The sequence below is a fragment of the Caloenas nicobarica genome, chromosome 35, assembly GCF_036013445.1.
Source record: "Caloenas nicobarica isolate bCalNic1 chromosome 35, bCalNic1.hap1, whole genome shotgun sequence".
In the NCBI taxonomy this organism is placed as follows: domain Eukaryota; kingdom Metazoa; phylum Chordata; class Aves; order Columbiformes; family Columbidae; genus Caloenas; species Caloenas nicobarica.
The window spans coordinates 2,380,657-2,394,459 of NC_088279.1; positions in this window are offsets into that span (position 1 = coordinate 2,380,657).

The following is a 13,803-nucleotide window of genomic DNA, read 5'->3' on the forward strand; positions in this document are numbered from 1 at the left end:
TCAGGCTCTGTTGGGCTCTTTCATGTCTTGCTGAAACCTGTCGGGCTCTCTCGGGTTTAGTCGGTCTTTCTCAGGCCCTCTTGGCCTCTGATGGTCCCTGTCGGGCTTTTTTGCATCCTGCTGGGCCTTGTTGGGCTCTGTCGGGCTTCGTTGGGCTCTGTCGGGCCCTGTCGGGCTTAGTCGGGCTCTGACGGGCCATGTTGGGCCTTATTGGCTCCGTCAGGCTTAGTGGGGCTTTGCTGGGCTTTGTCGGGCTCTGTCGGGCTCCATGTGGCTTAGTCGGGCTCTGTCAGGATTTGTTGGGCATTGTCAGGCCCTGTCGGGCCTTGTCGGGCTCTGACGGGCCTGGTTGGGCACTGTCAGGTCCTGTCAGGCCCTACACGGGCACTGTCGGGCCCTGATGGCCCCTGCTGTCCTGTTTCGGGTCTTGTTGAAACCTGTCGGGCTATGTCGGGCTTTGTTGGGCTTTGTCGGGCTCTGACGGGCTTAATCGGGCTTTGACAGGCCGTGTCGGGTCATGTCAGGCCCTGTTGGGACCTGTTGGGCCCTGTTGGGCTCTGCTGGGTTCTGTTGGGCCCTGTTGGGCTCTGACGAGTTCTGAGGTGCCCTGTTGGTGTGTCTCCGGCCCTGTAGGGCTCTGTCGGGCTCTGTTGGGCTTAGTCAGGCTCTGATGGGCCTTGCCAGGCCTTGTCAGACCCTGTCGGTCTCTGGCGGCCCTGTCAGTCTCTGACCGGCCCTATCGGGTCCTGTCGGTCTCTGTTGGGCCCTGTTGGGCCCTGTCACCAGCACTGCCCCTCCTCTGCTCCTCACCCCCACACTCTCCCAGACTGTGATGGACCCGTGTAGCTGAGCTGCTCCTCAGGAGCACAGGACACAGTTGTGCTGCATCTTCCCATCTCTCCCGAGGGGCCTGTATCCCTGCCCCCCAGCCATGCGAGCCATCTCCCACATGCCCCATGTTACTCCAGCCATGGGGGACTGAGCTGTGGGACTGCACACAGAGCTCTAGGGCCTTGGAGTTTCCAGGGCTGGGAGCATTCGCACACATACACTGGAGGCAGATCAGCCTTTCCGTGGCACTGCTCTCCACCACCTCCTGCACCGACATAACCTCCCTCCTCAGCCATTCCAAGTTCAAAGCTCTTTCTGGTATTGGGGAAACTGCTGTGTCTTACCAACGGTTCTGTGTTTCCCCAATTTTTAGGCACGACACTGCCAGACGAGAACGTAAAGCTCCAAGAGGACCGGGAAGCCAAGACCAGCTCCTTGCGTTCTTCACCCAGCGCTACTCACATTACAGAGGTAACGAGCTCCCCTCTTGCTGGCACTCTTGGCTGTGGCATCAGCAGGGGACTTGTTTGAGCAAAGACCTCCAGAATCAGTGGGGCTGGCGTGGCCTCCCTGTCCCTGCTGAGAGGGTTCCTGCTGTCCCCAGGCAGGGACGATGAGAGGGCTGCACTCCAGTGTCCCAGCAGCAGCCCCAGTCCTCCTGGCCACCAGCAAGCCCTGGTTCATGGCAGGGCCAGCACCCTGTGCCCATGACCCCAACCCTCCCAGCTCACCCCGGGGCCTCTCTTCTCATCCTCCCTGTGCAGTGACTGCCGCTCCTGCTGCCAGCTTTGCTGCGGGCACTGCCGCCAGCACTGCCGGGCGTCTCTGCAGGGCTGCTGGCGCTGCCCAGAGAAGCAGCACCATCAGGGCACTCGATGTGACATGGCTTCGCTGCCTCCCTTCCTCCCGTAGTTCTTTGCAGAATACCTCCAGCCTTCTGAGAGGACAGGCATGGTGCTGGTGTTCATTGAGGCAATGACCGACTTCAGCACCTTTGACAAGGAGGTGGCCAGAAACGTGCTGGACATGGTCAAGGGAAACTCTGACTTCTGGCTGGCGGATGTAAGTGCCCTGTGGCTGGATTGCTCTGCCCTTCGGCCATGTCCGGCCTTGTTCCTCCCTCTGTCCCTCTCTGCCTCCCAAACCCCGCTGTCTCGGGCACCTGAAGGCACCAGAAGGCGGCAGAGAGAGATGGGAAGGACAGCTGAGGAAATGCCTGCACTCCAGTGGCAGCACCATCCTCACCTGTGTCCCCTCCAGGTGTCAGAGATCATGAGCTGCATCCACAAAACCCTGGGGTGCACCAACATGGCACCAGCTCGACAGAGTGTGGAGTCCCTGATTGTCCAGATGGCTCACAAGTGCCCTGGGGAGGTGGTCTCGATGCTGCTGACAATCGCACCACCAGGAGACAGGTACTGGCCCCAAAAGCCATGAGGGCTTGTTCCCTGTGGGGAGAGGGGCCCAGAGAAACTCTGGCTGCCAGAGCCAAGGAATCCTGCAGGACACCCCCGAGGAGCAGGACCCTCCATCCCACCACGCTTTCCAGCCCTGTGGTCAGCCAGGCCCGCAGCAGCCACAGCTGAGCAAGCCAGCCCAGAGAACCCCCACGCTCTGCCAGCCCCACAGGAGCACCAGCTCAGCCCTCTGCTGTTGCCCAGGGCATCCCACCCGTCCTGCAGCGCTGAGCCCGGCCGTGCTGCTGTGGCCGAGGCTGCCCTGCTGACAGTGCGCTCTGGCTTGCAGCACTGCCCTGCCACTGTGGGAGGTGATGTTCTCTGTGCCCCAGACCTTGCAGAACGTTTTGAAGGAGCTGCACATCCAACTCCAGGAGCGGCCCTATAGGCTCTTATATACACACTGGGAGGACACCTCCATCCTTCGCTTGGCTGTGAGTTACTGGAAAAAGCTCCCGGTGCCCCAGGAGCTGCATGGTGCAGGGAGCCCCACCAGCTCTGCCAGTCGCTCACTGCTGGCTCGCTTTCAGATAGTGGCCAGCAGTGATCTGCAAGATGAGGAGTTTGCTCCGATGTACCTAATCAGTAGGTTTCTGAGGCAACAAAGACCAAGGGTGCTCTCCCTGGTGCTCAGGGGCATGATGACGCTGTCAGAGAGAGATGAGATGGTGAGTAGGGTGTCGCCAAGGGGAGCCATGTTGGCAGCCAAGGGCCGGGGCAGCGGGTGAGGGCTCGGCCTTGGCTGGCAGTGAGGTGGTGGGGTGACTGCTCCAAAGGCCCTCCCTGCCATGGTGGGGCCTGGTGGCTGCCTGGGGAGCTTTCCAGGCATGGACCTGGTCCCAAAAGGGCAACTCTCTTTCTCATACAGGCAAGAAAAATGAAGGCCATGCTGCCAGACCTGATGTGGGTCCTGCAGTACGGCAATCAGGCTGTCAAGATCAAGGCTCTGGTGGTCTTCAGAAACGTCATGGCTCAGCTGGAGAGGGAGGAGGCCAGCCCCATTGCTGTGCTGCTGGCAGAATTTCTCCTGCCCTTCTCTGATAATGTAAGGCTGATGTATAAGCCTGAGCCTTGTGGATGGGAGCTGGGCAATGATAGCTTCCCTTCAGCCCAGCCACACAGAGCAGAGGCTTCTCCTCTGCTTTCTGCCCCAGGCTCTTGTGGGATGGCTTCTGTGTTCTGCAGCCCAGCCCAGCTTCTCCCTGCCAGCTGCTCCCACAGCTCCTCCCCACCATGGCTGGTGAAGCTGGTGGGGGATGCTGGGTGGCTGGGAGAGCACTTTGAGGCACAGGCACTGCTCAACAAGTCTCTTGAGTGGCCTTTCATGGACCCAGGGCCAAGGATCTGGCCCACAACTCCAGTGTGCAGAATGCCGCCCTGGAGCATCTCCCATCACGTCAGCCATGCTTAAGCTTCTGCTCACCATGGGCAGAGAGCTGCTGGTGCTCCAGTCCTACTGTGCTTCTCCCTCCCAGGAGCTGAGCCAGTTGAGAGAGATCTCCATCAGCCTCTTCAGAGACCTGATGAAGATGGTGGTGGGGAATGACAAGAGAGAGATGAAGAACATGCTGCGACTTGGCCTGCTCCCTCTCTTCTTCCACATGAGTGACCAAACGCAGAGCGTGGCCAAGGTACAGATTTCAAAGCTGAGCAGTGATGCAGGGAAGAGACCCCTGGACGTTTGGGCCAGGGCATGTCCCAGCTCCCTAAGTGCAGAATCAGCCCAGGAACAAAGCCCAGAGGAGGGGGATGCCAAGTCTCCTTCCCCAGACTGTGCTGCCATCTCCCAGCTTCTGCTGTTCCGCAGGCCGCCGGGGAAGCCCTCCTTGGTGCAGCAGAGCTGCTCGAGCGGAAACAGCTCGAACACTTGGCACAGACACAGCAGAAATGGAGGATTGGAGAGAGCTTGGTGAGGACAACCCCCAAGGCCCAGGGCCCAGGCTGGACGGGGGCTGCCCCACATGTCTGGGCTGCGGGCTCTGCAGATGTGCCTCACCTGCCCTGCTGCAGCCCCGAGCTGCATCCTTGTTCCCTGTCCTCAAGAACAGAGCCCCCAAGGGCTCTTCCCTCTGCTCCACACCCAGCAGGAGGGAGGGCTCTCAGCACCTTTGGACCCCTCGGCCTGTGTCTCTCTCTCAGCCTCAGCCCCACAGGGCTCCTGGCTGGAACACGGGCATGTCCGAGGGGGAAGGGGAACGTGGGTTCCTGGGTGGAGGGACTGATCCAGCCAAGTGGGGAGGGACAGTGATGTGCCCATCCCCTTGTGCTCTCTCCAGCTGGAGCAGGACAGGAACTGCTTTGACTCCTATAAGCCCCCCACTTCCAATTCAGCACGTGGGTTACCCTGCATGGTGCTTTGCAGGCTTTCTTCACTCGGGAATGATGCATCTGGGCGTTCTGTTCTTTAGTAGTGAAGGATGCCCGCACGCCCCTTCCCACTATTGACAGGCGATTGGGAGGGAAAGAAGGACAGACAGAAGAGAGCTGGAAAAATTAATAATGTTTTACTAATGCTGACCTGCAGAGAATGACTTTAGAACCTGTAAGATTGTAAGGCAGGTATGTTTATTTATTTCAGCGCTGGACACACGGGGAAATAATTTTCACCAAAGACGCGTGCAAATTTCCAGTAGCTGTGAGCTTAGTTAAATGCTGTAAAGTGTTACATATTCATGAAAGTTCTAGGAACGCCTATACATATTCATAACCTGTCCCCGAGAAGGCGGTTCTTATTACAATGAGTTCCTGGAAATCATTTCCATAGTCTCCACCTTTGGCCCCTCCTGGTTGTGCCTGTGCAGTGATCGTGGACCGGGGTCATCTTCTCTGTACACGTTCACCTCTGGCCTGCTGTGCTGAGTTGGCTGGGACTCAGACTGCTGAGTCGGTTAGAACTGGCGTATCTCCTGTCCTGTGCCCAAGTTTCGGTTATCTAATTCACCCAAGGATACACCAAAAATGCACCCAAGATTTTGTCTCCCTGCAAGGCCTGTAAAGTCGTCAATAAACTTTTGTTTCTCTTACACAGGGCTAAGCAAAGCTAGGCAATTGTAATGTGGGTTAAGGGTTCTAAGCGTTGTGGGTTAAGGGTTTGCTCTCTAAGCGTTAGCTCCTTAAGTGTTAGATCTTTAAGTATTGATTAGTCAAGTGTTAATTAGTTAATTCCTTGTATCAGCCCCCCCTTTTCTAAGAGGTTAGTAAATTCTTTTACTAATATGATGATTCTTTATCTATGTTTTCTCTAACCACAGCTAAGAAGGGTACTTCTACCTGAGAAAACCCATCTCTATCCTTCAAAGAACAAACAGATTTTAATGTTACTGCAAAAGTCAGGCTCCCGGTGTTTGCCCGCCATGCTGCTAAGCTCTTTTGGGGCAGCTGGCGATCATATGGCTGGTGCTCCGGCAGAAATGGCATCTTTTGGGCTGCGTCGGGAGCTTGCATTCTTTGGCGTGGTGACCCCACTCACTGCAGTTGTAGCATTTGTCTCTTCTTTTGGGTTTCTTCTTGCCGATGTAGTAAGTGCCACCTGGGCTGGTCACCCATAAGGACCAGAAGGACCAAAAGGACCAAAATGTCACCCAGAAGGTCCAGAAGGACCAAAACATGTCAAGGTGGATGTAACCTAATTTCTTTGATAGAATTTCAGGAATATTTTGGTTAATTACCACAAACTTAAAACTCTCTCCTGCAGAAGTGGGCAGTGTAACATATATGCTCTGATCGGTTTGATTCCAAAGCACCAATTTAAAGTGTCCCCCCATGGTTTTGTTCAGATTTTGCCCATGCCAATTTTCATCCCACCCATGTGCTAAGGCAAGGACCATAAGAAATACAATTTTCCAGGTTGCACCTAGGTTACCCTTCATGGTGCTTTGCAGGCTTTCTTCACTTCAGAATGATGGATCCAGACGATCTGTTCTTTAATCTTGATAGCAGTGAAGGATGTCAGGAGGACTTGAAATGGACCTTCCTATTGTGGTTCCAAAGTCTTTTCTGCAAGAGACTTCACATACACATAATCTCCCAGTTGGATGTTATGTACTGGCTCATCCAAATTCCTGCTCCGAGTCCCAAACACGTATTTCCCAATTTTGTTAAGTTGTTTACCCAATGCCACCATATAAGAAGTCATAATTTCATCCCTTATTTGCGTAGACATTCCCTTCTGTACACTATAGGGTCTCCTATACAGGATTTCAAAAGGACTTAACCCTTCCTTTGCTCTTGGCCTTGTTCGTATATACAAGAGGGCCAAAGGCAAAGATTGAGGCCTAGCTAAGTTCACCTCCTACCCCAGTTTTACAATTTGTTGTTTCATTAGATGAGTCATTTTTTTTTTTTCTACCTGGCCACTGGATTGAGGACGGTAAGGGGTATGTATTTGCCAGTCTATTCCCAAGTGCTGACTGACTTGCTATATAACTTTCAAAATGAAATATGGCCCTCTATCAGAGGATATAACAGCTGGAACTCCTAACCTTGATATTTTTCTTGTACTAATGTTCTAGTTACCTCCTGCTGTTTTGGTAGGGAATGCTTCTGGCCAACCTGAAAAGGTATCAATCAGTACCAAGAAATATCGGTACCCCCCTTTTCTTGGGAGTTCCAAAAAATCAATTTGCCATTATTGCCCAGGTCCATTTCCTTTCCCAATTTGAACTATTTCTGGCTTGGGTGTATTCTTGGGATTAGTCTGGAGGCAAAGATCACATTGCTGTGTCAGCTGTCTTACGGTAGTATACAAATTTCTAGCTATTATTTTCTGATCAAATGTTTATATAGTGCTTCTGCTCCTCAATGTCCCTTTCTGTGTTCTTCCCTTACTAAAGACCAAACTACATAGGAGAGAACAATGAGTTTTAATATATGATCCCTCTAAATCTATAATAAGTTTCCGGTCTTCCTTAGTATACTCTGGCTTACCTTCCAAAGAGACCTGCCCATTGGGGACTATGGCACTTTCTATTTTTACCTTTTGCTTAGCCGCCAATTTTGCTTCTCTGTCCACCAGCTCATTCGCTTTTTCCAATTCTGAGCTCGCCTTCTGGTGTGCCTCGATATGCATGATTGCCACCTTCTTAGGAAGTTGCTGCTTCCAATAATTTCAATATCTCGTTTGCATGTTTGATATGTTTCCCTTGAGAGTTCAAGAGTCCTCTTTCTTTCCAAATTGCTCTGTGCGCATGCACGACCCTGAAAGCATATTTAGAGTCCATTTAAAATTTCACAGTTTTACCTTGAGCTAGTTCCAGATCACAAGTAAGGGTGATTATTTCTGCCTTTTGTGTGGAAGTACTTCTAGGCAGAGATCCAGATTCCATCACTTCGTGGCTAGTCGTTATAGCATAACGGGCATGTCTTTCACCATTCAGGATATAGCTGCTTCCATCTGTAAACCAATTTTCAGCATTTTCCATAGGACTGTCCTTCAGATCTGGTCAGCTGGAGTACGTTGCTTCGATGGTTTCCAGGCAATCGTGATGAACTGGTTCTCCGATGTTACCACTGAGGAAAGAAGCTGGGTTGACAATGTTAGTGACGATGATTTCTACGTCATTCTGTTCCACCATCATAGCCTGATGTTTAAGAAATCTTTGTGGGGAAAACCAATGTCCCCCTTTTGCTTCCAAAACTGTAGACACCGTGTGGGATACTAGCACAGTCATTTTCTGACCCATGGTAAATTTCCGGGCCTCCTGTATGTTCAGTACCACCGCTGCAACTGCCCGTAGGCATCCAGGCCACTTCTCGTCGGTACGGGCCAACATCCTGTGCCAGTATATCCAAGGCTATTCTCTGCTCCTCGTGAGAGAATAGAAAAAAATGGTTTACTCACATCTGGGAGTCCTAAAGCAGGGGCTGACATCAAAGCCTTACCAAGTTCTTCAAAGGCTTGTGTAGCTTCTTTATTCCATTGTAGGTGTTTCTGTTCTGTGAGGTCCAGGTTATGCACGTCTCCTTTGTTCTGGTAGCAATCAAAATATCATCCACATATTGTAGCATTTGTCCTTCATCAGATGGGGCTTCTCAAGATTCAAGATCTTTAGCAAGTTGATTTCCAAATATTGTCGGGCTGTTCTTAAATCCTTGTGGCAACACCATCCATGTGAGCTGTCTTTTACGTAAATATTGTCTGGCTGGCTTCACGGAGAGGGAGGCAAAAAAAAAAAGGCATCCTTTAATACAGTCAGAATGGTGTATGGGTTTTCTATCATTGGGTAGAGATCCTCTGTTATTTTGTTTAAAACCCGATTTGCAGAATGTCTCTATCACCAGCTGAATTCCCTCCCTTTTCAAAGGGTATTGTTTTATCCTTACTGGTTTTCGTCCTTCTTTGATTTTTACCTCGACAGGTGGAGCAATTTTGGCCCTTCCAGGTACATCAGTAGCCCATACCCCGGGATACACTTGCTTCATGACTTCTTCAGTAATCTTGCCCTCTGTGGGAATAGTTGCTAAAAGCAAGCTCATTATTTGCACATATTGCTGATCATTTACCTCCAGAGTAATTTCTCCTTTTTCAAATCTGCACCCATTTGTTCCAACAGATTTCTCCCCAAAAGAGTTTTTGGGGAATTGGGCACATATAAAAATTTATGAATGCCTACTTATTTACCCAATTTGTATTTCAAAGGTTCACAAAATATGCTTTTTCACTTTGGCCAGTGACTCCCTTTACCTACTATGTAATTGTTACTTATTGGCAATCTACCAAAAATTCCACTTGTTTTTGTTCTTTCCCTAGCTTCATTATAACTAGTGGATCCTCTAGGTTCCCCAGGTTCCCGTCCCGTCAGTCCTTTTCAAAACTTTCTACTGTCCGATCCTCTCTCTGCCTACTTCCTCGGTACCTTCCCCGACATTCATTTTCCCACTGTACGTCGATCTCTCTCTAAAGGCTTTCAAAGCCTTCCAACCTCTTTAGTTCCCTACTCTTATCCTTTCGACAATCTTCCTCTTCTCTGTTACTAAATACTCTCCAAGCTTCATCTAACAACGTTTCCAAATTTCTACTTTCTGTTGCTCTCTGTTTCTTTTGCTGACTGACCTATAAATAATGACACTAACTGCTGTATCCCTACTTCTGAAACTGCATCAAGAGGTGTATGTTTTCTCATGGTATCTCGTAACTTCTTTAGGAATTCTGTGGGGGTTTCTTTTGGCCCTTGCCTGATTCTGTACAAGGCTGACCAATTAATGGTTCACGGGATGGCTCGTTCCATCCCTTTCACAACCCAGTCTCTATATTGGTTGAATAATCCCATGTGTGCTCCCCTATTTGGATCCCAATGGGGATTCTGTAAAGGGAAATAGTTTTTCACATCTCTTCCTGCATCGCCAATTTGGTTAAGAGCCAAATCTTGGGTTGTTTTCAATATTAGCTGTTTTTCAGTTTATGTCATACGTTCTAATAACAATTGTATATCGTTCCAATCGGGGTTATGTTGTTTGATCAAAAACTGGAAATGTCTGGTGACCCCCACAGAATCGCTCCGATAATTCTTGGTTACTGTTTTCCATGTTTCAAGATCAAATGAAGAGAAAGGTACCCTTATTAAGACCGACTGCCCCTCTGGCCCACTGCCTCTCTGCGGGGAGCTTGCAATGCTTCCTTGCTTCGGGTGTAAGAGGATACAGGGCTACCCTGAGAGTTATCCGCCTGCCCCCCCACGGTCCCGTCCTCCCCCTCCACTCCGTGTTCTTCCCCCGCCCTTCGCCGCATCTAGCAGCGGTTTCTCTATTTTTTCTTCTTGCTGCAGTTTAGACACAAGGCAAGGCCACGCGGACGGAGGAGGTTGAGCTTATCTTGCAGCTTGGCACAGGCCTGAAATTTATGTTAAAGCTGTACAGCCCAGGCCTGGGATATTTCGCTTTCTTCTTTTTATTGTTTGCTTGTTTTTCCATTTAATTCCAGTCATAATATACTTTATATGCAATTCCAATTAGTTCAGCAATAGTTACATTCCTCAGTCCCATTTACCTTTTGCAATTTCTTACAGGTGCCAGAAAAACAGCATATTAAACATAAGTCCATTACTTCCATTTTCCTAGATCCAATTCAGTTTGTATTCTAGCCACTTTTAAACCACTTTTAAATACAACCTCTCCCAAGCTCACATCCATCATAACATTTAGTCAGTTGTTTTTCCATATCTGTGACTAGCACCTAAATTCAATACGAATCAGAGTTTAACAACTTAAATCTTTTTCTGGTCTCAAAATTATTAGATAACAATAAGAGCAAATTAACTTCAGTACTGTACTTCATCCTATTTTTCCCAAGTTCTGCAGAACAACATTAATTGCCACTAGTTGCTATAACCCCACATTCAAGCCACAAGTGAATACAATATTGTTTCAAACTTTCTTTTATCAGGATTCCCCAAATTACTCTAATGTGTAAGGATGCATCCTAAGGAGAGCAAGGTGGTATTCTAGTATTTTAATGGAACCGGTTCCCATTTTGTTATTATGTCCCTGGTTTTGGAGGGTGAAAAACATTTCTGCATATACTTTCTTACACCGCACGCACTGTAATTTAACTCATGCCACATAACTTAAATCAAGGTGCTTAAAGCTCGTCTTCCGCTTTATACAGATCACAGGCTAAAGTGTACCACCATACATTTAAACAGTAATTACTGTAATTAGCACACACGCTCACACTCACACAGACACACAGACACTTTTACTGGCTGGTTAATTTTACGACAGATAGCTATCTCGGATACTGCTTAGAATGGAATGCATGGAATGCCCGGGCACTTACAAGAAATAACACACAGTTACAAACTGACTATTACTTCTCAGCAGCTGCAAAACTGATTCTGCATTACCCTTCTCCTCTTTGCTAAAATCATTAGCAGAGGTCTGTCCTGGCTCCCGAAACCGGGATGCAGAATCTCAGGGTTGCTCGATCCACTCCCAGGATCGCTAGTGGCCGACTCTCGGACAGCAAGCCCCCACCACTTCCCAGGTACACCACTGCGGAAACCTTGGCCACGCATAAGGCGTCCCACTATGACTTACTGGCTCGCCGCGTTAAAATGCAATTGCAATTTATTGCAACATACCTTACCCGCTGTAAAGCCAGACGTCTCTGTCTACTCCTGCAATGACCAGCTGGGAGCGGAGGTCTTCCGAAAGAAAAACTTCGGGGCGCGCCAAAGTCGTCCGTTCTCAGCTGTTCATGCAGCCAAGCAGAACTCCCTCCTGTCTGGCTCGCCAAATGACGTCCAGAGAATGACCTTACAACCTGTAAGACTGTAAAGCAGGTATGTATATTTATTTCAGCGCTGGACACACGGGGAAATAATTTTCACCAAAGACGTGTGCAAATTTCCAGTAGCTGTGAGCTTAGTTAAATGCTGTAAAGTGTTACATATTCATGAAAGTTCTAGGAACGCCTATACATATTCATAACCTGTCCCTGAGAATGTGGTTCTTATTACAATGAGTTCCAGGAAATCATTTCCATAGTCTCCACCTTTGGCCCCTCCTGGTTGCGCTTGCGCAGTGATCATGGACCGGGGTCATCTTCTCTGTACACGTTCACCTCTGGCCTGGTGTGATGAGTTGGCTGGGACTCAGACTGCTGAGTTGGTTAGAACTGGCGTATCTCCTGTCCTGTGCCCAAGTTTCGGTTATCTAATTCACCCAAGGATGCACCCAAGATTTTGTCTCCCTGCAAGGCCTGTGAAGTCGTCAATAAACTTTTGTTTCTCTTACACAAGGCTAAGCAAAGCTAGGCAATTGTAATGTGGGTTAAGGGTTCTAAGCGTTGTGGGTTAAGGGTTTGCTCTCTAAGCGTTAGCTCCTTAAGTGTTAGATCTTTAAGTATTGATTAGTCAAGTGTTAATTAGTTAATTCCTTGTATCAATGCTACTAATAAAAATAGAGAAAATAATACAAAATATAGAAAACCAATCTGGAAAGTCCCGGCAACTGCTCTGGCAGATGTGGGGCCGGCACCCGGAAGTCCTGGGCTGGATTCTGCAGCCAACCGGAGCTGGATTCAGCCTGTCACTCGGCCTCAGTTTGCAGGGACAACTCGCAAGGTCCTCTCCCAATGTCGGCCATAAGGAAAAGGGACAAGATCCTCGTGATCTCCCACTTTTCTAGGAAGTATCACGGGAATGGGATGGAATACTTCAGTTGGTCAGTTTCAGTTCACTGCTTCTCGTTGCCCCTCTCGCAGGATGTACATCCATCCTCATCAGTGACCTCGCATTCCGTTGCTGTGTCTACCAAAACGTCTATCTAGCTTTACAGGAAAATGCAGTTAGTAAAAAAAAACTTTAGCTAACAGGGAAATCCACTAAAAGACAAAGCTGTTTATAAAAAAAACCAGGACACAGGCAAAGAGCTGCTGCTTCTTTTCTGCACTGGATGTTGGACATCTCTTTGCTTTAGGGACAAGATCTCTTCGATCAAGAGACTGAAACAGAAGCAGAAGCATCACAAGTTGACATTTCTCCAAGTTTTCCCCCAGTGCCTCAAGTCCCAGAGCAAAGAGAAGATAATGGCAATGGTGTCATTTTCTGCCTCAGGGATCAAGCTGTGGCAGGAATCGTATTATGGAACGTCTTCAACAGGATGCCTGTTGCTGGGAAGGTCAGTGCAGGACTGGTGTGCTGAACAGTGAGTCTTGCTTACCTTGGGGATTTTCTTGTGGAAAAGTCAGTCTGCCAGTTGAAAATGAGGAAAGAGAAATGGAGATGCTCTGTGTGTGTTGGTACAATACTTACAAGAAACTTCTAGGTTGGTCGTGCTTTAGTTGTTAGCAGTGCGGGACAGAGTGGCTTCCAATCTGATTCTAAAGAAGTGCTGTTTTTTCTTCAGCTCTCAGACTTTTTTTTCTCAGTTTTGGTGCATATTTTCTTCTAGCTCTCTAAAAAGCATCGAATTGAGGCATGGAAATGACTTTACAACCTTGAGATTGTAAAGAAGGTATGTTTATTGACAGCGCTGGACACACGCGGGAATAATTCCACCTAAGACGTGTGTAAATTTCCAGTAGCTGTGAGCTTGGTGAAAGGCTGTAAAGTGTTACATATTCATGAAAGTTCTAGGAACGCCTATACATATTCATAACCTGTCCCCGAGAAGGCGGTTCTTATTACAATGAGTTCCGGGAAATCATTTCCATAGTCTCCACCTCCGGCCCCTCCTGGTTGCGCCTGTGATCATGAACTGGAGTCTTCTTCGCGGTACACTTTTACCTCTGGCCTGCTGTGCTGAGTTGGCTGGGACTCAAACTGATTAGTTGGTTAGAACTGGCGTATCTCCTGTCCTGGGCCCAAGTTTCTGTTATCTAGTTCACCCAAGCATGCACCAAGGATGCACCCAAAGGTTTTTATCTTTGCAAGGCCTCTGAAGTCATCAGTGGACTCTTGTTTCTCTTACAAGAATTTACACAAAGCTAAGCAAGGCTAGGCAATTGTGATGTGGGTTAAGGGTTAGCTCTCTAAGTGTTAGCTCCTTAGTTCTTTAAGTGTTAGTTAGCTCATTC